General features: G+C 44.6%; 1 protein-coding gene across 18 annotated transcripts in view; it reads right to left on the bottom strand.

Annotated features, from left to right (window-relative positions):
• The window catches only part of OTOF (otoferlin), a 547586-nt gene that overhangs the window by 460006 nt on the left and 62211 nt on the right, over window positions 1-25369 (bottom strand). The window lies entirely within an intron of this gene.

Raw genomic sequence — 25369 nt, 5'->3', positions numbered from 1 at the left:
GACTGTAGACATACTACTGGAGATGGACAGAGACTGCAGACATACTACAGGAAACGGTCAGAGACTGAAGGCATTCTACTGGAAATGGTTAGAGACTGTAGGCATACTACAGGAGATGGTCAGAGACTGTAGACATACTACAGGAGATGGTCAGAGACTGCAGGCATGCTACTGGAGATGGTCAGAGAGTGCAAACTTACTACAGGAGATGGTCAGAGACTGTAGACATACTACTGGAGATGGTCAGAGACTGTAGACATATTACTGGAGATGGTCAGAGACTGTAGACATACTACTGGAGATGGTCAGAGACTGTAGACATACTACTGGAGATGGTCAGAGACTGTAGACATACTACTGGAGATGGTTTAGAGACTGCAGACATGCTACAGGTCTGATTGGAGATTGGAGACCTGCTTTAGGAGACAGTCAGAGACTGGGGCATGTTAAATGAGACTGCTAGAGAGCACGACTATTATTTCCTTTACAAATCAATGATGCCACTTCTTAATACTGGGGTGTGGGGGTGTGGGGGCACAGCAAGCATCAAAGGATAGCACATTGCCATGGGACTACAGGTTGGCCACCAGGAAGGCATACTAAAGAAATATATTGCTAATAATGATAGCCCATTGGTATTATGTGACCATTTTACATCTGCATACTGATTTGGGGTCCATTTAAATGGAGCTGTCTGTGATTACCCACAGGAGACTCAGTGGGGTTCTCTACAATTAGCTGCAGGTGGGGAGCCCCAATGAAAGCAATCATATCCAGACAGTGCCCACAGCTAATTGGAGCCATTTGCATGTATTCATTCATGAAGTGATTACCTGCGGATGATCAGCCTTGGACACAGACAGTTCAGTCATGCGAAGGACCGGGAATATCTGTGGGCGAGTCAGGCTTCCATGGCTTTCATTGGGGCTTCCCGCTCCCAGCTAATCCCACTGAGTCTCCTTTGGGTAATTGCAAACAGCTACATTTGCAAGTGTGAACGGGGCCCAATGGATTCGTTATAAGCTGGTCTAATACTGAGCTGCCTTTTATGTTTTGTCATATCATGATCAGCACTGCAGCCCCTAGGACAGCTCCCGGCCTACATGCACATCCTACTTGTATACATTCCACTGTTTACCAGACACAGCCTGAAGCCATCATGTTAAATGTGAATAAATATTTGTGAGGAGACCTCTCCATGGAACTCCCCGGGTGCCACCAAATGGGACTCCCACATCCCTAGTATAGAATACAGTAATATGATAGCAAACAAAAAACTGGGAGACACAAATAACTGGGGGAAAGTTGGCAGTGAAACAAACCTAAAACTAATCAAAGTGGGCCTGCAAGATGTCCAAAGTGACTACATTAGTGTAGTGTCGGTGCATGCACCTTGATGTTAGTCCACATCTAGGTCTGTATGTCTCGGGAGTGGCTGGAACACAAGAATGCCATATATACAGAGTTAACCTTGTCCATTCTTGAACAAAGGCCTGACATTCAGAACTTGTTACAGTACTGTCCCATCCAGGACTTCCAGAATGCCAACTCTTATCCTTGCTAGGACTTCCAAAGGAACTCACAAAATCCCTGCCAGGACTTCCAATGGTACTCGCAGAATCCCTTGAAGAACTTCCAGTGGCCTCACAGCATCCCAGCCAGGATATCCAATGGTATTCCCAGAATCCCTGCCAGAACTTCCAGTGGTCCTCACAGCATCCCAGCCAGGATATCCATAGGTACTCCCAGATTCCCTGCCAGAACTTCCAGTGGTCCTCACAGCATCCCAGCCAGGATTTCCAATGGTACTACCAGAAGCCCTGCCAAGACTTCCAATGGTCCTGGCAGCATCCTTGCCAGGGTTTCCTGCCAGGACCTCAATAGTACTTGTAGAATTCCTGCCAGTACTTCCAATGGTATTGGCAAATTCTCTGCCAGGGCTTCCAATGGTCCTGGCAGCATCCTTGCCAGGATTTCCTATGGTACTCGCAGCATTCCTGCCAGGACCTCAATAGTACTTGTAGAATCCCTGCCAGTACTTTCAATGGTATTGGCAGATTCTCTGCCAGGACTTCCAATGGCACTTACATAATCCCCTGCCATAACTTACAATGGTACCTGCACAATCCCCTGCCAGGATGTCCAATGGTACTTGCAGAACCCCTGCCAAAACTTCCAATGGTATTGACACATTCTCTATAAGGAAAGAACAAACAGAGGGCGCACAGGCCTAGTGCATTACCATAAAAAATGTTTAGTAAGAAATAAAGTATGTGTTGTACTCACAAACGACAATATAGTCAAGGCACATCATAAAGAACAGCTGGGTCAACATTGCACTGAGTTGGCTCTGAGGAAGAGGCAAGTCCTCAAAATGCATCAGCCTATTGGATGTCTACACTCCCTATTGCGGACTGTTACTCAGCGCGGTGTTGACCCAGCTGTTCTTTATGATGTGCCTTGACTCTATTGTCGTTTGTGAGTACAACACATAATTTATTTCTTATTAAACATTTTTTATGGTAATGCACTAGGCCTGTGTGCCCTCTGTTTGTTCTTTCCTCATTCAGTATATTTGGATTTCCCCGGTCTATTGAGGGCAGCAAGGTGTGCATGTTCCAGGACATTCTTAATGTGGTTGTAGCTTGCATCGAGTCCATCCCCAAGCGCAGGAGCATTTGTGTTTGCTGCTTCATTGACACATTCTCTGCCTGGATTTCCAATGGTACTCACATAATCCCCTGCCAGGACTTCCAATGGTACTCCTATAATCTCCTGCCAGGACTTCCAATAGTGTTTGCAGAATCCCTGCCAGGACTTCCAATGGCCCTCGCAGCATCCCTGCCAGGACTTCCAATGGTACTTGCAGCATCCCTGCCATTTCTAATGGTACTTGCAGCATCCCTTCCAGGACTTCCAATGGTACTCACAGCAGTCCTGCCATGACTTTAAATAGTACTCATGGACTCTCTGCCAGAATTTCCAGTGGTAGTTTACAGCATCCCTGCCAGGATGTCCAGTGGTACCCGCTGAATCCCTGCTAGGATTTTCAGTAGAACCCACTGAATCCCTGCCAGGACTTCACTTGTACTCACAAAATTCCTGCTAGGGATTCCAATAGCATTCACAGAATCCCTGCAAAGATATTCAGAGTTACTTGCAAAATCACTGCCAGGACTTCTAGTTTCCAGAAACAATTATGGGCAGATCCTCTTACCAAAAAGGTATAATGCTTCAGCATTTGAAGTGTCTAGCATTGCATCTTATTGCCTTGTGTGAGAAACTATAATACTTAGTTGTGAGATTGCCGGACTGTTGCAAACCCAGACTGACCTGGCTCCTCTCTTGTTTGAAGGTGCCTTCGATCCCTGCCTGGACCTGATTACTCTCTCTTGTTGTTTTTCAAATCATTCCCTATATCCAAGTAGAGCACCCCTAAGATCCAATACCCAGACTTCATATCGGGCCCAGACTACCCAAGTCAAAATGAAATCCCACCCTCACCTAGCAAGAACCACCATGGTCAAGTGTCAGAACTTCATTGGGCTGTAGAGACATTTGACACTTGAATAGCAAGATATAACCACTTGCCCTCCAGAGGATTTACCCCCCTTCCTGACCAGGCAATTTTTTGAGATACAGTGTTGCGTTACTTTACATGACAATTGCACGGTCATGCAACGCTGTACATAAATTAAATTTGTGTCCTTTTTGTTCCCACAAATGGAGCTTTCTTTTGGTGGTATTTGATCACCTGTGCAATTTTTTTTGCGCTATAAACAAAAAAAAAAGACTGCATATGTTTTGCTATAAAACATATGCAGTAAAAAAAAATTTCCGCATAAATTTAGACTAAAATGTATTCTGCTACATGTCTTTGCTAAAAAATCCCAATATATGTAAATCAGTTGGTTTACGTGAAGGTTATAGCGTCTACAAATGGCGGTATATGTACTGGAATTTTTCTTATACTAGTAATGGCGGTGGGACTGCGGTGGACATTCTGATGGGGCCCTCCTGAAGAGAAAAGCAGGTGAAGGCATTGTTAGGGGAGCACTGTGATCTTTGGGAAAGTAATACATACCTGGAAGTGTTACAGTGACAATGAATGGATCGAACATAAAATATCTAATGATAGCTCCACCAACAGCTCACCTTTGTGTTTCTTCAAATGTATTTGACAATAAAACGATGATTTTGAGACCGCAAGTTGCTAGGTAATCTTCAACCAGGTATCGGCATGGTTAATTGTTATCAGAGTGGTGCAGTCTCGCAGCTGGCCCAGCACACAAAGCAGCCCCACTGAACACATACCTTGGATGGCTGTTGTGAAAATAATGAGCATCATTCGCTGACTTAAGCCATAACATTTCCAGAAATCATTTACTCCTGACTCCGCACAACGTAATCTGCGCTTGCAAACCTTCTTTTCATCTTTCATTCTGAATTATGCCATCGGTGACCGAGAACTAGGTTTCAGGCGCAATTCCGCATTCTATATAATGTGTTTTTTACAGGCAACTGGGCAGCCAGCGGCAAGAAAATGCAATCAGCATAATAGATTTTCATCTGTTCCACTTTGATCTTTTCTAAAGAGTATGTTGTTTGGCTCAGCCGTTTCTGGTCACCCTGGGGGCCTTAAAGCCCAACTCTATCTTCGTAAATAAATTCATAAAATCATTCCCCAGTTTGGGTAAAATATAAAAAGCCCTGTCTGCAATACCCAGCTTCTCTCCATTTGGATCGTGTGCATTGCCATTATCCTTAGTAGCACTCTCTGTTTAAGTTTGTAGAAAGTATAAGGTAAATTTAGTTTTTGCTCCGGGAAGCAGAGTTTAATTGCTTGTGGCTGATCAGGGTTCTGCGGGTTCCAGGCTCAATTGCTTCTCCCTGCTTTCCAGTGTGTTCTAAAATGTAGTGGTCTGGAAATGGCAGACCCTGGACCTGCCTATTAATTCCGCCTCAGCCAAATCCTTGGCAAAAGACTGATCAGCAGGGGGCTGGGGTGTGTATAAATAGGCTGGGTCCTGGAACAGCAAGGTCCATGTCCTGGAGGAGAAGACCCAACTTGAAGGGCTGCTTCCCTTTTGGGCAAGTTAACTGAAGGCTGCAGGAGTTCATCGAGGTTCCAACTCAGAGAGAGCTGAGGGCCTATCTCAGGGGTTGCTGAGGACACTTTGGAGGAAGTCCACTGAGGATCTGGTCTGGAGGCTCTCGGCACAGGGTCAGACTGGTACTGGAAAGAGGCATCCAAGTACACAGGGGCACACTGAGTAGAGGTCTGTGAGAGAGAGAATTTAGTGACTGTTGTTGTTTAATCCTTAGAGAGACTGTTCCAGAGTTGCTGACCTAGGGCTGTTCCTTTAGTTGGAGTTCCCTGAGTTGGATGTTCATATCTACCATTAGCCAGGATGGGGATTGCCCCTGAAGTTCCTAGTTGTAATAAGAGAGTGTCCTCTGCTGTACTGTGCACTACATTTGGAGTATCCAAAGGTACACCCTACACCCCAACCAAGTTTATTCAGCATTAAACTTCAAAAAGACACTCTCTGCCTGGTTATTGTGTTGAGAGACTTTGAAGCTATTGTGTGCCTGACTGCCATGCACTCAGTATGGAAAAGAGCCTAGGACAAAACTGAAAGACCTGTTGGGGGTCTGTGCTACACGTGTTACATGTGTTGCATTTCCTTTCAATTCGAGTGAAGACCAAACATGCTACAGCACAATATAGTATGTTGTAAAAACATTGTGACATGTCCAATGTTTGGGTCATTTGGTAATGTTGCCGGCCCATTATTTTCAATGCGTGTACCATTGTAATGGGTCCTTAGGGTCCTTGGCTGTAAATGTAGATTTTTCCCAGTTGTAGAGCAGACGATTGATAGATTGCATCCTAGTGAAATGTTTTGCCTCTTAATACTTATCCTTCAAATCTTTTGTGTTCATAATATTTTTATATTGTTGCCTTGACTATACAACCTAAAAAGAGGTCAGTGCCATGTTAACACAGCCAGGCGATGTCCTTGGCAATAATTGAAAGCAGCGCACACAGATGAGTGGTGAGGGTCACTGTTACAGATCAAGGCTAACTCTATGCCATTCATTAGGATCATGGAGTATATAAATACGCTGGATCCATGGTTACGTGACAGCCAAAGGCAATTATTTTTATACCTTTTTTCTTATAATCAGTCGGTAAAATTAGTATGAAGCAAGTGCACAGTGTGGCTGATGAGTTGCTGGTTTAACGCCTACACTTCTGTAGACTGTAGATCAACCGTGCCCTGCAAAGGGAGTGTTATCTGCATTCTGTTTCGGAATTGGCAGCACCTCTAAGCACTGCTCATTCCATGCCCACGCTGTCACTGACAGCAGCCCAGGCAGACTAACAATTGGGAACAAATTAAAATGGGCATACACGGTTAGGTTTTTATTGTTCAAAAAACCTAATGGACCCCCCTATCCACACACGCAGATGGAGGAATCCTCCTCTATGTGACATTGTATTCTGACATTAGGTCTCCTCTGCCGTCAGAATTACACTGATCAGTGGCTGTATCCACTGATCAATGAAAGTTTTCCAGCGTGGTCGTTCAGCAAACGCTGATTCTTTTGAACAGAGCGGGCCACATACAGAATGAAGTTTGCCTGGTTCTTGCTGAACTGGATAAAATTTGATCCATCTGTGCCCACCGTTAGTTTTGTTCCTTGTTATGCAATCTCTATATCAGCTATGATATGATGATCACATGACTTTGTTTGTAAACAGCTGTCACTATACTGCTGGATACAGGGCCACTGTTAGGGGTGTACAGGTAGTTCTCCCGTGCAAGGTCTAGGCCCCATATGTTCAACACGGGCACAGCCTCATGATCTTCAAAGCGGAAGTTCACCCAAAAGGGGAAGTTCCGTTCTTTATCCTCCTCCTCCCCCCTTCCTTTTGGCACATATTTTTTTTTTTGGAGTGTAGTGGGTACCTGGTTTTGACAGGTACCCACTCCCACGTACCAACGAGATCCAAACAGAAGTTCTCCTCCCCCCTCGCTGCCTGCATCCTTCTGGGACATATCACAGGTCCCAGAAGGCTACAGGACTATTCACTAAGCACAGTGTGGCTCGCGCATGTGTAGTGGGCAACCAGCTGTAAAGCCACAAGAGTCACAGCTGGCTGCCCACAGTTAAGATGCCAACACCAGGGACTGAAGACCGGTGAAGAAACCAATTTGGGTGAGCACAGTGCTGGATCCTTGGGCAGGTGAGTGTCTGTTTATTTAAAGTAAGCAGGTACAGTTTCTGGCCAAATAGACTGAAGAACCACTTTAACAATGGCCTGTGGATCCTACAGGAAACATTTATGGATTATTAAAACTCTGAAGGAAAATGAGAAATTCTAGGCCCCACACACTGGACACTAATTGGAGGATGAGACTGGGGGCATGGGCCACCAGTTCAACTTTTACCAAAATTTAGCATGGAGAAGAATTGCAGTGTGTGTGTGTTGGCCTAACCTGTCCAATCACTGGCTTCTCTTCTCCTCTTGGATAACAGGACCCAAGGTGATATCAGGAGTCCCTGTATCTGATTACCTCCCTTCCTGTCTGACTTTTGGGTGGGAAAGAGTCTTCAAACCCTGATTACAGGGACTGCAGGCAGGGCTGCTGATAGAAACCACGGAATCAAAAAGCATATGTGGAGGATGGGTATAGGGTTAATATTCCCTCTGGAGGTGCCATCCCTCAATATTGTGAAACAACAGCACTTAGAATTGGGACTATAAATGTACCTCCCGAGGTACAGAACAAGAACAAATATCAGTACATAAAAGCAATATTTTATTATTCACATATACTAGTATCACAAATACACATCATAAAAAACTAATAAAATGAATAATGGCGCTTGGAGTATAACCATATAACTGTTCAAAAGATCCTAGTTTTAAATTACCGACGCGTTTTGCGGAAAAAACACTTCCTCAGGGCCTTGGATTTCGTTTGTACAAAAACTTGTGTTCACATGTGCGACAATGTGTGTCCAACGACATGCGCCTGTCGGGCACATGGGGAGGGGCTTAAAATTAGCAACACTAGCAAAGGACTACTCAAATATACAACCCAATGGATTTCAAGAACAGATATACAGTGGAGCAAAAAAGTATTAATCAGCCACCAATTGTGCAAGTTCTCCCACTTAAAAAGATGAGAGAGGCCTGTAATTGGCATCATAGGTAGACCTCAACTATGAGAGACAAAATGAGAAAAAAAATCCAGACAATCACATTGGCTGATTTGGAAAGAATTTATATGCAAATTATGTTGAAAAATAAGTATTTGGTCAATATCAAAAGTTCATCTCAATACTTTGTTATATATCCTTTGTTGGCAATGACAGAGGTCAAACGTTTCCTGTAAGTCTTCACAAGGTTGGCACACACTGTTGCTGGTATGTTGGCCCATCCTCCATGCAGATCTCCTCTAGAGCAGTGATGTTTTGGGGCTGTCGCTGGGCAACATGGACTTTCAACTCCCTCCAAAGGTTTTCTATGGGGTTGAGATCTGGAGACTGGCTAGGCCACTCCAGGACCTTGAAATGCTTCTTACGAAGCCACTCCTTTGTTGCCCGGGCGGTATGTTTGGGATCATTGTCATGTTGGAAGACCCAACCACGTTTCATCTTCAATGCCCTTGCTGATGGAAGGAGGTTTGCACTCAAAATCTCACGATACATGGCCCCATTCATTCTGTCCTGTACATGGATCAGTCATCCTGGTCCCTTTGCGGAGAAACAGCCAATTACAGGCCTCTCTCATCTTTTTAAGTGGGAGAACTTGCACAATTGGTGGCTGACTAAATACTTTTTTGCCCCACTGTAGCATCACTAGTAACACATCTCCATTTAGTTATTGGATGTGAGACACCAGCCATATATTGTCTATAAAGATTGTTTGGTATCCAAAAACGTGATTGTAGGAACCCAGTCTAAATACACCACCAATACCCATACAGCACATGGTCAAAATGGTGGGGCCTTTTCAGAGGCCCTCCCCGAAAAAACCCACACACATTTTACAATACTTCAGTATCGTTTGCTCATTGTGTTCATTCAGGAAAGGAAGGGGCTGGTTAATGTGACATATTTATCGGACCCTTCCCCCACTTTCCATCCTGAAGGATCCTATTGTGTGCTTGCAGCTGCGGTTGGGAAGGAGAGGATGGGGGCTGTCAGCCCTGTGGGGGTAGGAGCACAGGGAGGGTGATGGGTGCAGCATGGGGCAATTATTAGAACTGATCTCCCCGGTATGGCTCTCTCTGCAGCAACTGAAATCCAGCAGGAGGGAGAGGAGAAGAAATTAGCTTTCAGCTGCTGCAGGGAGAGATATACAGGGGATCGGTTCCAGTAATTGCCACCCCCCACCTTGCTGAGCACCCTTCCTGCCCACATCCAATTCACCTGGACCACCCTGCTGTTCTGGGCCCAGTACAGGTGGACTGGTGGTACCCCCTTTTCCATTTCCCTGCCTGAAGGGATTAACCCGCCTGCTGGAGAGGCCTAAAAAAGAAGAGCCGGTGTCTCTGTATTTCAAATTTCAGTGTTTTTGGTTTGATTATATTATTGAATTAAATTTATTATTATTATATTATTATTTTTTTATGATTATTTATTAAATTATAATTTATGATTTCGTGTTTCAAGTTTTATCATACCCGGGATGTTTACTAGACTCTTGTTCGTACAGATTTCAGTGAGTTATTCCTAAAAATTACAGCCAACAATAAAAAACTACATATTTCCATGCAAAAAAATGGTGCCGCTTTCAGCACAAAAAATCGGAAACAATCATACCGCCGAGGAGGTTAATAAAAAAATGTATTTCTGTGTTCCTGTTGAAGATTTCTTTTTCCTAACTTCATTTCTTTCTAATGTAGACCCAGATAGTGTTAAACTCAACCTAAAGAAAAAAAAGTTTTGGCTACACGTAAACTTTACCTGTTTTGCTGTAAAAAAATGTTCACAGAGTTCAATAGCTGAAGTTCAGAAGAGCATTTCCATTAGTCGTTTAGTTAGCTCAGTCTGCTTGAGAATAATTATTTGATATCCTTGAAGGAAACTCTACAAAAGTGTATGTGAAGCCGGCATCATTATAAGGAATGAAAAGCACAGCAGCCTGGATGTAGATGCGACCGCAGTGACCCCCCTGTTCATACTCCGCTGGGAAATCATATAAAATGTGAACGTCGCATTAAAAATGTTCCAACACGTAAGAAAATACACGCTCGCTGTTCCCCAGCCCGGCTCATTAGATAACAGTTTAATGACTTTACTGTCCTCTCCCAGAGAAATGAATGGTATAATACCGCCACAGATAGAACAATGACCCCAACACAGAAGATAAAACGAATATGTGATGGAAAATCTCCTTATCAGCCCCAGCAGAGACTGTATTATTACCAGGACAATGGCACGGAGGGCAGCCAGATCCTTCATATCACACTACATTAAGACAGAGAATTAAGGAGGACTGGGATTTTTATAAAGGCTTTTTTCTTTATAGAATAAAAGGCATAAAAGTGAGCGCTATGGGTGAGCTGCTGTAACACCGAAAAACACCAATAACCTCCTGAGACAAAATAATATAATAAGGTGCAGCGCTAAAATGGTGTAAATCTCAATATAATAAAGTGCGATATAATGATGGGAAATGATCTTGATATCATATAAAGTGCAAGTAGTGCCTAATTCAAGTGACAATTCAATCAGCAGGGAAAATGCATAAAGTGACTACAGTGTAAATGCACATCCATCAAAGTGCAAATAGTGCCTATAAGGTGATAAAGTCCATATATCAATCACTGAATAAACATGAAGCTTCAAATATAAGTGATCCTTAGTGAGTCTTCCGGAGATAAATAAATAGCAAAATTACGCACTCACCAGATGCGTAATACCATCACGCATTTCAGAATGATGATATCTCAGTGGGTCAGCTGGATCATCATATGGGCACCTCTACACTGGTATGGACTCCCCTCTGGGCCATCAATGTGATGCAGTACCTTTCACCTTTTCCTGCAGTACACTCAGTGGGTGATGAGGCTCATCAAGAGCCCCAAGAAAGGATGCCAGAATAGTGTGATACTGCTTCAAAGGTTTTATTGATCCATTCACAGGTAAATGACAAACGTAAAGGTAAATCACAGACTGACCATAAGATTAAGGTAAAGATGGCCGCCGGACCAGCAGAGGCCTCGGCAGCATGACGTCAGGACGCTGCAGCTCCTCCCTTTACGCGTTTCGTGCTCTAGCACATAATCATGTTTTACATGTGATTATGAATGGATTAAAGTGCACAAAGCATCATATGTATATTTTCATATATGGCAGGTGCCACACGAGCTCTGCGCCTTGCCATCTCATCACAATTTAAAGCGCAATAAAGAGCTGCATACCCATTCCGATCTTGGCAAAGGTTATTGTAGCAAATGGGAAACCCCAACTCCTCCCTGCACCCTGCTGGGCCCTAATCATAGAGTTAAAGACTAAAGACATCTAGTGGTGGAAACTAAGTACTGCAAGAGACAGCTCTAGATTGAAGTTGAGTACAGCAGCAAAGTCTACTTTTTTTATTTTTTTCCATGGCTGGAGTTTTGCTTTAAAACACCAAGATCATTTACATGAAGCTGGGTTTATTTACACGTATAATAATCAAAAGGCTATAGTTCTACTTTTAGGACTCACAAATCATCAATGACTTGAAGGCTGAGTACTAATGTCTGTTTCCCAACTTAGACCTTTCACAAGCTGCCGCCAGATCACAGCTTGTTTACTCAGCTTTATCCACTTCAGCGTTCACATCATTGTTACCCCATCTGCAGGCTTCAATGAGGAGCGGTGCAGCTGCATTGAACAATAGGTAACACAAAGGGGGGGGATTTACTAAAACTGGTGCACACAGAATGTGGTGCAGCTGTGCACAGAAACCAGTCAGCTTCCAGGTTTTATTGTCAAAGCTTAAAGGATAGGTTCACCTTTTAGTTAAAAATAATAAATGCTCATTTTTTGCAGAGAAAAAAATGTGCATTTTATTATTTTTGTCTGCAGGAGCCTGGAAAGCCTTGCACTAGCGATCAGAAGATCACTGGTGCCATGCAGGTCTCCTGCAGATCTGTCAGAATATACGGGATGTACGAGCAACCAGATATATTGACACGAAGAATGAATGAATGTTCATTGAGGACTATAAGTTGACAGCCGCTAAGGCTGCTGGGACTTGTAGTCTCTCATTCACAGAATACTGTAAATGGGCGGCGAGGCCAGGTGGTTGGAGTCCCCTGCGGCCACTTTTTTTTTTAATTTCACAGCGGCGGGGGGGGGGGTTAGAGATCTCCCGCTAGCTGTCAAAGTGGGGAGCTGGGGGGGGGGAGGGGGGGCTGGTCAGATTGTAATATGTTACCTGTTACACCCTGAGTATGGGTGTAACATGTAATATGTTACAAAAGGTGAACTTAAGCAGTCCATACATGGGTCAAATTGCGAACGATTTTGTGATCGAAAATGTCATTCGTTCTGTAACCTGATGGTGCCACCAATGAATCGGTCGTTTTTCACGAATTTTCCAGCATGCCCGATAAACAAAATGGGGAGGAACCAGGAAAATCGGCTGGTGCCATTGCCCCACTAACAGAGCGAAAATCAGACGATTATTCTTAGGTCCGATTTTCGACAAAAATCGTTCGGAAATCGACCCATGCATGGCCGGCCTTATCCTTTAATTGAAAAAGCTGAAGTTACTATGTACAGCTGCACCAGATTCTGTATGCACCAGTTTAAGTAACTCTCCCCCAAAGTACCTGGAGAATGGAATGAGGACACAAAGGAGAAGGTTTTCACAGCGCTAGGATCAATGAAGAATGCAATTTGCAGTACTCCTCACTAACCAAACAGAAATCATCACCTAAAGTTTAAGTCTAGTTAATTATTCTCTTCACGCCGGCCGAACGCAAATGTGCGGCCTCCCGGCGTCTGGGCCTAAACACTGAGCGGCTGCATATTTGTGTTCTATTAAGAAAAAACGTATGTGCCGAGAGCGCGCGCCCTGCGTGCACCCAGCACACGTGTACGGTACTCACGGAAAGGTCCCAGTCTCCTCTTTCGATTGGGACGTTTCCCGATCATGTCATGTGACCGCCGTGACGACGCGTCACGGCGGTTATATGATCCCTAAACCCCACCCGTCCCGTCTCCCGGCTTCTGAAACTCTTAAAGGGCCGGGAGGCGCCGGCGTGAAGGGGTTAAAGGAAAAATCAGTACAAGGGACAATACTTACACTACATGAGAAGAGTCCCTTTTGCTGGTGGTTACTTTCTTAGTTAAATTCTTCAGCCCTCTGTACCAAACTCCTCCCCCTCCCATACTGCCAGAGGTAGGGGTGTATTTACCACAAGGCAACCAAGGCATTTGCCTAGGGCGGCATTTTTCAAGGGGGCAGCAGCATTTTTCAGGGAGGCAGCACTTTCCCCCGAAAGAAGGAAAGGAAGAAGGGACACACGCAGCACGGAGACCAGGTGGGATCTGAAAGAGGCTGCGGGCTGCTTGATTGTGTATGCAGAGCCTGACTCTTGTTCCCGGGGATGTCCAGAGCTGTAAAGGTGAGCGTCTTATCTCTTGTCGGGGTGGGGTTGCCAGTGTATGGGGGATGGTGGTAGTGGAGGGCTCTTTCGGGGGATGGGGGGCTGGGGTGTTGTTGGTCAATGGGGGGAGCCAATTTTTATGTTGCCTAGGGCAGCACAAAACCTAAATACACCACTGGCCAGATGGGTGATCTTCCAGTGGTGCAGGGGCTAATACAAGCCGCTGGACCTGCCACAGGTACTCATCAAGTACGCCAGCTATACCCGCCCTACCGCCCCCTCCTCTATTTTGTGAAGCTGTGCTATAGCTTCCAGCAATGAAAGGAGCTCCATGAACGGAAGAGGCGGACTTTCATTTATCCACTTGTCCTCCATTCATAGGGAGCTTTTCATTGCTGAAAGCTTTGGTACAACGTCTATGAATTCTATTACACAGTCTTCTGTCTATAACAGTCCTTCGCAATATTTTAGCAATCTAAGACAGTCTCCTGTAACTTGAAAGCAGTTTCTAAAGCCCCGTTCACACTTGAGCATTTTGTAGCTTGAAGCTCAAAAACATTCAACAAGCAAAAACCTATTGTTTTCAATAGCCCTTGTTAACATCTGCACATTCTGTTGCTGGTAGCAAAACACCTGTCACTCAAAAAATTACATGAGCTACTTTTCAGGCAAAATTAAGCATTTTTTCCCCATTGACTTCAATGGAAATGCCTGAAGAAATGCAAGACATGAGTGTTTTTTTGAACGTATAGTTGTATGTTTTAAGCTCAAACACTCTGCCCCTTTTTTAGCTTGCCGTTGGCCACATAAAAAATGCGTAGTTGAAAAATGCCTGAAAAAAAGCTTCCAAAACATGCAATTCTGCTAAAAAAAATCTTAAAAACACTTGAAAAAATGCTTGAAAACCCAACGCTTAGGTGTGAATGTAGCCTTACAGCTCCTTGTGTAGCACCCTCTAGTGTGCTGCTAGAATAGTGTAGTGTATTGCAGGTAAAATCATTGTGTATGATTCGTGGTAATTGTGAGATTGTAATTGAGGTTGGGTTATTGCAGGTCAGCTGGATGACTCAACTGATTGTTGCTCTATTGCCTCCTCCTGACTCTGGAGGACCATAGCACCTTCAAGAAGTCAGTAAGCAGGAAGGGAGCAGGAACGGGTGGAGACCTGATCTGCATGTTCATGAGAGTCCAATCAATCCCAGGTTTGGAGGCCCCTCTAGAATGGTCCATAAATATGCTGATGGAGGAGCCGAGTGGAAAGTGGAGTGCTGAGGAGACTGTTGGTACCAGAGCGGGGTCCCTTAGGCCTGGGGGGGAGGGTGGCCTCCAGGCTGGGCTCAGGGTGGGCGGCCTCCATACTGGGCTCAGGGAGGGCGGCCTCCAGGCTGGGGTCAGGGAGGGTGGCCTCCAGGCTGGGCTCTGCAAGGGTGACCTTCAGGCTGGGCTCAGGGAGGGCGGCCTCCAGGCTGGGCTCAGGGAGGGCGGCCTCCAGGCTGGGCTCTGCAAGGGTGACCTTCAGGCTGGGCTCAGGGAGGGCGGCCTCCAGGCTGGGCTCAGGGAGGGCGGCCTCCAGGCTGGGCTCAGCGAGGGTGGCATTCAGGCTGGGCTCAGAGAGAGCAGCCTCCAGGCTGGGCTCAGGAAGGGCAGCCTTCAGGCTGGGCTCAGGGAGGGTGACCTTCAGGCTGGGCTCAGGGAGGGCAGCCTTTAGGCTGGGCTCAGGGAGGGCGGCCTTTAAGCTGGGCTGAGGGAGGGCAGCCTTTAAGCTGGGCTGAGGGAGGGCGGCCTTCAGGCTGGGCTCAGAGAGAGTGGCCTCCAGGCTGGGCTCAGGGAGGGCAGCCTTCAGGCTGGGCTCAGGGAGGGCGACCTTCAGGCTGGGGTCAGGGAGGGCAGCCTTTAGGCTGGGCTCAGGGAGGGCAGCATTCAGGATGGGCTCAGGGAGGGCGGCCTTCAGGCTGGGCTCGGGCTGGCTCAAGAGGATACATTCAGCAGTGAGACGTGAATAGGATCAATATCTGGAACAGCAGGGAGCAGAGAGGACAGAGTGAGTACAGCAGTACTTTCTGGGATCTAGAAGGGGAAAACTGCCATATGTAGCAAGCTTTCTAAGAACAGTGCTGGGATCAATCCTTTATCTTTGTCCCGGGAGATCTTCTGAGAAGCCAGGATGGCTGGTAGTGTTTGCAGGCTGTGGAGCTGGGAGCAGATAAGAGCAGAGCAGGTAAGAGAAAATATTTGTCCATTTCTCCATTTAGCTACAAGAAGTTAAGTTGATTTTTGAGGAGCTACTAGTTCCTTGCCCATAAAGGGCTGTTACTACTGATCCACAATGACTGACAGCTTTCAGAAAAAAAACAGTCCAGAATTGCCTTTGTACATAGGAAGGGAATGTCCCTCTTTTGTTGATTCAAGCCAACTGGGCATCCTATAATCCCTGTTTTCCTATCCAAGTTTATTTCCCCTAATAAAACAACAAAACCAAGCCCATGGACTAGTTACTGTCTGTTGAATGCATGTCTGTGTGAGAAATACCTGTTGCCTGGCTGTGCAGAGAGAAGCTTAGGGGTACCTACAACACAGCGGCCCTCATGGGGGGAGCGTTGCACTTGTAACATGATTTTGTCTCTTGTAATCTGAAAACAGTCCTTAGCAGTCTCTTGTAAAACCGCAGTGATCTCTGACAATCTTTTGGACTTTGCTTCTCTCATTCAGCTTTTGTGATTGTGCTGCAATTTGGGTTTGTCTCCTCTTCCCCATGCTTGGTTTAAAACCAAAATACAAACAAGCTTCTGAACCCGTGAAACACAGTTCTAGCACATTTTGCGTGCATGTTGCAGAAGTAGGAAACTAGAAAAGCTACAATTTCTGGGGAAATTGTGTGAAGTGTTCTTGCCTCCCTCAGTAGTCTACAACTCACACTCTAGCTTTTGTCACTCTGCTGTCTGCTCACACACCTGGGTTCCTATGGCAACTCACTGTACAGCAAGGGCAGAGAAGAGCAGTTAAAAACAAACTGCTCCAACTTGCTCACTTCACTGGCAGTTGCCATCTTCAATTGGTTGTAGTTTAAAAATTATAAATCCTACACCAAAGAGCTTTATACTGTGAGAATCACAAGACCCAGGCCTACATTTTGATACATAGTATGTCTCTGAAATATTAAAAATGAAGGCACAGTTGCAGTTTAGATATTGCCCTTCAAATTTGAGGTGGCTGGGAGTGGAGTTTCAATGAATGTCAATGGGCGGTGTGAGTTGCAAACAAATGGTCATATTGTGAAAACTATCAGGACTATGGCTTGGCGTGGCAGCAGGGATAGCTGAACGTTTTGATATAAGATTTGTGTAGGTGGGCTTGAAAATGAGGGAGTGATGGCAGTTTAGAAATCATGTCCTGATTTTTCAGCTCACACTCTAGCTTTTGTCAGCTCCCACTCTAGTTTTGAACATTCCGCCATTCATTCCTATGGGACCAATTTCACCACAAAAACGGCGATATTTCGTGAACCATTCGGCGAAACGTTCCACAAAGTAATAGCACACCAATCGGGAACAATCTGCACGTTTCAATATATTACTGTCTATGTAGTGTAAAAACTGTGGGAGGAGTTAGGGTGGTAAATTTGGATATAATAATAAGAATATATATGTGAGATAACAGTAAGTGGTCTTCCCATGCCAGAACACTTAAATATAATAAGGGCCAGGGGCATATTTACTGCGATGGAAACAAGGCATTTGCCTACGGCGGCATTTTTAATGGGGGCTTCCCCCCTTCTGCTGACAACTGCTCAGCTGTCACTTGTACTCCACTCCTCTCCCCCTGGGTGATCGATGATTTTTACCCCCATGCTCCAGCCCCGCTCCACCTCCCTCTGGGTCTGCCTGCAGCGAGATCACCAAGGAACCGGAGAGCAGACATCCAGGTACAGCACGGCTCCTATGACAGGAGTTTAAGAAGCGGCTGTGCCTGGAGGAGTGGATCCTGGCAGCTCATCCTTCTCTATGACTGCCAGGTGAGGTAAACAATCGTACAATCTCTCTCTTCCTTTCTTTCTTTTTCTCTCTCTCTATCTCTCTCTCCCTCCCTTTCTTTCTGCCTCTCTTTCCCTTTCTTTCTTTCTCTCGCTCTCTCTCTCCCTCTCTTTCTTTCTCCCTCTCTTTCCCTTTCTTTCTTTCTTTCTTTCTTTCTTTCTTTCTTTCTTTCTTTCTTTCTTTCTTTCTTTCTTTCTTTCTTTTTCTCTTTCTTTCTCTCTCTCTCTCTCTCTCTCTTTCTCCCTTTCTTTCTTTCTTTCTTTCTTTCTTTCTCTCTCTCTTCTTTCTTTCTTTTTCTCTTTCTTTCTCCCTCTCTTTCTTCCTCTCTTTCTCCCTCTATCTTTCTCCCCCCCTCTCTCTCTCTCTCTCTCTCTCTCTCATCCTCTTCTCTCCCTCTCTCTCTTACCTTCTCTTTTTTGTTCTTTATCTCTTTTTTCCCCCTCTCTCTTTTTTCCCTCTCTTTTTCTCTCTTTCATTTGGGGGAGCGCCTGATTTTTGTGGGGGAGGGGGGGGGTCACACGATTTTGGTGTTGCCTAGGGTACCACAAAAGCAAAATACACCACTGATAAGGGCAATGCAGTCAATATAAAAATAACAAAAAAGCCTTGCACTTACATCAATTAGTATAAAACCCTGATACCGAAACGCGTAGGGGGGAGTCACAGCATGTGATGTCATCGTGCACTGGCATGGACCGTGGCCATCTTGTTGGTTTGAAACTTGTGAAACGCGGGCTTGTATACTGAAGTAAGCGCAATACTTTCAATAAGCTAATCTTTGCGGTTCTACTACACTATGAGATTGTCTTGCTTTCTCTTTAATGTATGTCATCCTGAGAAGATATCTGGTTCATTTGACACTGTCTTCGGAAGGAGAGTCAACACTGGCTCAAGCATATTTTGAATCTAACTCATACCAATATTTACTTGTGTCAGCACAATGAGGTCTTACCACTGCAATGTTTACTTTTTAGCGCTACCACCATGGTTTATTGATATTGATCTAATCCATACTAAAGTACTGATCCACTCTATACTATGGGATTTATAAATCACACAATGAAGAAACATCAAAGAAAAGCCATCTAAGCAAAAGTCATCAACTCCGTCTCCACTAGGTAGGTGCCAGCCATCTACAGAAGCACTTATTGAATACTAGGTGTTCTGCATCAAGAATGAATACAGACTTCTAAGTTCTTTGCACAGATCTGTTATTGATCCGACTCATGAGAGACCTGTTGATGGTCTGCATTGTATACACAGAGACTTGGAGAGAGCTCTCTTATACATCTGCTTGGCCACATCCTGTACATAAAACATGAGAAGCTTTTATCCTCTTGGGTATTGTCATCTATTGTTCAAAATACAATAGAGTGTGGTCTCAGCATGCTTTTAATGTGCCACATTCCGGTATTTACTTGTGTCAGCGCAATGTTGTCTTACCGTATTAAAGATTACTGATGATCTCCAACGCCATGGTTTATTGACATTGATCTTCTCCATAGTAAGAGATTTACAAGTTATACTATGGGGAAGCGTCAATGAAAAGCCATATAAGCATACCTTTAGGCTATGTGTATCCTTAAGTGTTATTAGACAAATTTAGAACCTAGTCCATGTGAACATGATCACAAACGCCAAAAAGCTCCATTAATTTTCAACATGTACTCACTACGCTTTGACAGGGATACAATAGTTAAACTAGGAGGCCTATTTATAATAATCTCCTTCACTTATCACTTTTTTGATTAGCTATAATTTTTTTATGTTTTCTAAACGCCACACATTCCTATAGAGACATGGTCAGCTTGACATGCCAATGTAAGGTGACATTGTCCTATAAATGCTCCCCCACCCCAAACCTCTTATAATTACCTTGGCAGCTTCCCACTGTTCCTGCCTCCATTTCAACCAACACTAAAATCCATAGTGTTGGCTGGGGTCCGACGCTAAGTGAGCGGTGGCGTCATGTCTTTGGTTGGTGAAACGACTGACTGGTAGGCTCCAGCATTTTCACAGGGGAGGAGTTTACATGCTTCCCATTACCAGAGGCACTGGCTTCAATGTTGGCAAGACTTTTGGAGAATGCTGGCAAGGTGAATATTAGGGCTTCCAGAAATACTATCAGTTTTCCTTGGATATTGGACCCTATAAATGCTCTTTTATTCCAAACCCCCAGACACACAACTCAACAGATTCGGGTATAATATATAATTCAAATGCAGACAAACCTAGGTTTTCACCACCTGGCTTGAATTAGTGTACATCAACCAGGGATCTGATTTTCTGTGAAGCTGTTCAGATTCTGAGCCTGACCATTGAGAACAACTGGCGGCTTTATCAAATGCTGGGTCATATACCAAAGCTCTGCACTTGCACAATGACTTCAGAAGACACTAGAGACAGACTTTTTCAAACTTTACACCCTAGAAGAAACCTTGCAGATAATTTTACTTCTTGGAGAATCTTTACTAAAACCAATTCACTGGTGGTCACTGGGAAAAAATGCCCCTTACTTTGGGGGTCAGAGGGAAGAATGCCTTTGTTACAGTGGTGGTCAGAATCATGCTGCTGGCTCAGCCACAGATCAAAGAACCCCTAGCAGCCTCTGGAGGAACATTTGGGTTCCACACAATCCTTGTGGAGAATAGCTGCACTAAATTGTTGGATTCCTCACATGCGGATCTAGCCTGAGCACTTTAGGCAGCAATGTATTGGATTTGTCTGTTTTTGAGTTCTGACCTTCAACTGGAAAATGTAATGAAGAGGTTGTGGGTGTCATAAATTCACATTCAACTAGAGCTATAGCCCAAACTACTGTTTCTCATTTAAAGATAAACGTAAGTCATTGTTAACACCCCTGACAAGTTTTATTGTCAGCTTTCACAAATGTTTCTCATTTTTGTGGGCTGTTGCAGAAATGTACTTCACTTCCTGTTCCAGAGACACAGAATGAAGCAAGAGGAAATCTCTACAAAGTAAGGGAAATCACCTCTTAGACAGGTGTCCCTTTAAGTAAACTTTCCCCTTACCTCCGGTTTTGGTGACAACTTGAAAAACATTTGGATTTGCAATCACTTTCAGTCCTGATGACTAGGGTCACCTGGACAAATAGAGAAGGTGAGTCTACCTATTGGTGGCAAAGACAGCAAAAAAAAAACAAAACTTCCCAATTCCCCCACTACTGTATATCCAAAACTCAGGGGTCTCCAAACTTATCAAAGGGTCAGTTTGTTGTCCTTCATAATTTGGGGGGGGGGCAGATTGTGGTCAGTGTAAGTAGAAAATGTCCCAGGTCCAGCATTATTGAGAATAAATATGACCTCAGGGTTGGTAGTCAGTAGGTGTAGGAGTAGTGCCACACCATTGGTATTAGTGGGAGGAATAGTGCCCCATCATTGGTATTAGTGAAATAAATAGTGCCACATCATTGGTATCAGTGAGAAAAAAAGAGTACCTATTGTTGCTGTCAGTGGGAGGAATAGTGCCCCATCATTGGTATCAGTGAAAAAATAATACCCCATTGTTGGTGCCAGTGGAAGGAATAGTGCCCACTCATTGGTATTAGTGGGAGGAATAGTGGCTCATCTTTGGTATTAGTGGAAGGAATAGAGTCCCATCATTGCTATCAATGGGAGGAGTAGTGGCCCATCATTGGTATCAGTGGAAGAAATAGTGCCCCACTGTTGATATTAGTGGAAAAATAGTACCCCATTGTTGGTGTCAGTGGAAGGAATAGTGCCCCATCATTGGCATTAATGGGAGAAATAATGGCCCATCTTTTGCAATGGTGGAAGGAATAGTGCCCCATTATTGCTATCAATGGGAGGAGTAGTGCCCCATCATTGGTATCAGTGGAAGAAATAGTGCCCCATTGTTGGTGTCAATGGGAGGAATAGTGCCCCATCACTAATACTAGTGGGAGGAATAGTGCCCCATCATTAGTGTCAGTGGCAGGAATTATGTGCTCACAAGGGTGGGATGAAGGCTAGCAAAGCCCTGCATCTGGCCCTTGGGCAGAAATGTGGAGACCATTGTCCAAAACTGAAAAAAAGCTATGGCTGCAGATGCATTTTGAATACTAAAGAAAATAGTAATAAAATATTAAAAAGCTAAAAAATCTTAACAAAATAAATTACTATCAGATCCACATAAGCTGCTCTTAGAATTTCTAGGACACACTCACTTTTTTTTTTTAAATGACAAATCCAAAAATGTATGCATAATGCATATTTAATAATCCACAAACCACGTTCATTGAGAATCCTGGTCCAGGGAGGAAGTATAAACAAGGGTTAATTTTGTGTTAACAAAGACCTTACTTTTTGGGTTAAGATAAGATTTATAGGCTGTTTGTAAAGGATTCACTGGCAAATATGCCAAGTGAATCCTTTACTGAGATTAATTGGCCCAAGTGAGATTCAACAGCATTTTCCCTGCATTCCACTGTTATATTCATTCGATTTACAATAGGATGAAGGATCACCATGCAAAAGCAGCACACATTGAACATCCATTGAATTTCACCTGAACAGTGCATATAAAAATAGATACAGCCGGAAGTAGTTAACTCATTTGAAACTCATTAAAAAAGCTCCCAGAACTAAACAGCATAACATGCCAAGCATGCAGGTTGGTATTTCTATAGCAAGGGACCCTGCTATATTGATGCCAGCTCAAATGCTCTTCAGCATTGAAGGGTGTATACCTTGAAAGAAATTCCTTGAAAAAAAAAAAGGTCCCCCCTCAAAGCACTCCTGCCCCATGCTCCAGCAAGTGGGAAGGGGCTTATGAAGGTAGGTGGGCAAGTAGATGGTAGCTCCTTCATGGTGAACTGGTTTTAGGGGTCCCCTGGACCATGAAGAATAAGAGTTAAACATCAATACCCAGAAATATTTTTGAAACCCTTAGTAATCTATTTTAAACTAAAACTTCAAGCGATGTCCGAAGGTGTCCCATGTCATCCAATCCATCAGTGGCAGGTCAGATGAACGAGTAGTGTCCCCCATTCGTTAAACTCCATTTGAGCAATGAGGAAATTCCCATCACAATCATTGCTTAAAGTGCCCAGGAACTCTGTGGAAGGAGTATACTGTGACATTACTGCCCATCGTGGACTAATATCAAACGTGCAGTGACAGAATTTTCCAGCAGTCTACATACAGAACTGTTACATGTTCAACAGAAAATGCAATGATTCCTCAGCTAAAGCAGGCAAATATTAGTAAAAAATAGGTAAATGTCATATCAATGCGCAGGGAAGGTAACATTCAACCTTCAGGCTAGATTCACATCTTTGCATTTTTGTTTGATGAAGTTTTCATTGAAATAAATGGCAACAAATTAAAATGGAGGCATTAAGATTAGAGGCTATGTGCACGTAAAAGCACCACAATGTGCATCAATGCATGTTGATGTGTCTTCAGATGTGTGCTGGTGGGTAGCAGGCTGTCTTGCTCATGGCAATAGTGAGCAGTCAAGCTGACCCCCAATGTGTACTGTCCTTCAGAGCGATACAATAACTTTCCCGTGGCTCTTCATGCATCGCACCTTTTTCTGGGGGTGAGTGGTATCCGCCCCCCATCTACCCTCCTGGCTGTGTGGCTCTGTCCCTTATTCCCAGGGGTTCCAGACGCTGGCCCACCTTTCCCAGGCCCGACAGCCAAGAGACATCAGTAGAGCTCAATCTCTTCAGAGCAGCATTCTGACCCAACAAAGGCACCACGTGGCTGGATGTGGTTAACGTCTTTACTTGAAAAGCTCAATTAATAACATGGCTTCAGTGGGTCGCAGACTACAACACAGTTCCAACAACAATATGGACTCCTGGTCCAAGGCACTGCTGGTGGCTGCTTGTGTCCCTGCAGAAAGACACTCAGTCTCTGTAGGCCTGTTACTTTTCCTGGGGGAACTGAGTGGTAGACCAACTTCCAAAGTCCTTTCCTGGGTCTACAATGACCCACCACCACTGTCTCTCCTTCTCACTTGGGGTTAAGATGTGGAGCCCTGGGGGACCCTACCCTCCCCCAGAAGGGTGGAGAGCAGGAGCACAACAGATAGATGTTTCCTCTCTCCTCTTCTTCCTCAGTGTGACTCACCTCCCTCCTAGGTCATGCCTAGACTCCCAGCCTTCTAGGATGGAATAGAAAACGCGTAAGAAGTGAAAATGCATAGGAGTAAATCCAGCCTTATGGTTAAAGAAAGGTTAGGAAGAGATACAGGGTTAGCACTGTGCAGTCTTGGAATAGGAAATCTTTCTTAATGTTCCAGCTCTGGTGGCCTCTCATCACAATTGTACAAAACATATAGGAATTGTGGGAAGGAATATGTTTTTCTGGTTGTGTGACAGGGGTCAGATTTATGGTTGGTTACAATCATGTAGATCTTAGCAACCAATCATATTGTACCACATGTAATTCTATGATGAAACGTTGTTATAAAAATCACCTACGTGCCTTCACTTGCTCCCAGCTGCAGCTGATATTAATAAACCTCTTTTTCTCTAGGAAATACATTGTGTAATGCCTTCCAGGTTAGGTTAGTTAGATAGGATTTTTTTTTTAGATGGAATTTGAGTAGCAGCCTGGGATGAGTTAGCCTGGGAGTGAGGCAGGAGTTCACCTCAGGACAGGCTGGGAGTTTCTACAGGTCAGGGCTTATGGAGCTCTCCCACTTCCAGAAACTGGAGAACTTTCTGGAACGGGAGTGGAGGGAAAGAGGCCCAGATCTACATGTTTGAGGGACCTAGTACAATCCCCTAGCAGGAGGCTGGGCATGGTGACCAGGGCAGCCCTCAAATATGACAGAGCCTGGGGAGCAAGGAGAGTGGGGTGGAAGATGGAATGAAAGAAGGCTGGACTGTGAAGCCTGAGAGAGCACCCCAGGGAGAGGAGCCTACTTACAGGTAGGATGCTGGATTTCTACTGCCTCAACGTCTCCTTGGGAGGGCAACCTTTTAGCAGGGAAGGAACCAGCCTAGTGTAAGGCCTGGAGGCAGCCACTAACCCACCATGCTAGCAGGCGAGGACAGTGTGAGTACTCCTACACCACCTGGGCCGGATAAGGGGAGAGGATGGTCAGGAGCAATACCCAACTAGTCTTCACTGCAAGCTCTTGGGACCCCCTTGCTCAGGAATACCCTCATTACAGCTGGTTGGAGAGGAGGATTCATCCAGGGCCTGAGGAGATACACCAAAGAGGACTGTAGCATGCCTTAATAGAGACTGTTTGCTATTTTGTTCTTTCTTATCCACATTTTTGTCAAAGTTGTTAAGAAGTTTGTCCTGAGGTTTCGCAGTTGGGGCATCCCATATACCCCTAGACCCCATCCAAGTTGTTACTTTTCAATAAAAACAACTAAAACCAGCTCAAGGACTGTTTACTGACTCTGAAGGTATAAATGTGGAAAATGCATTTTACCTGGCGGTGCAGAGCAAAGGGGACCCAAACAAATCCAGTGGCCCTTACGAGGGTAGTGCTACAATAGCCTGGTTGTTTTTGTTACTTTCCATAACAGCATCAAGGTCTGAAATCTAGAAAATAATGTACAAGTCCCTGGATGTCCGTTAGAAGTCAGGATTCTGAGCCTTCCTTAGATCACCTTGTAGGTACCATATACAACCATTCTCACTTCAGCATATGTAGTGACTGCCCCATAACTACCATCTTAACTGGCCAGATTTAAATTGGTTACTTTGGGCAACACAGACA

The sequence above is a fragment of the Staurois parvus genome, unplaced genomic scaffold (genome assembly GCF_062004578.1).
Source record: "Staurois parvus isolate SC_StPar_1 unplaced genomic scaffold, SC_StPar_1.0 ptg000390l, whole genome shotgun sequence".
NCBI lineage: Eukaryota > Metazoa > Chordata > Amphibia > Anura > Ranidae > Staurois > Staurois parvus.
Note: the sequence above shows the minus strand (reverse complement) of the source record. Positions and strands in the feature narration are given on the sequence as shown.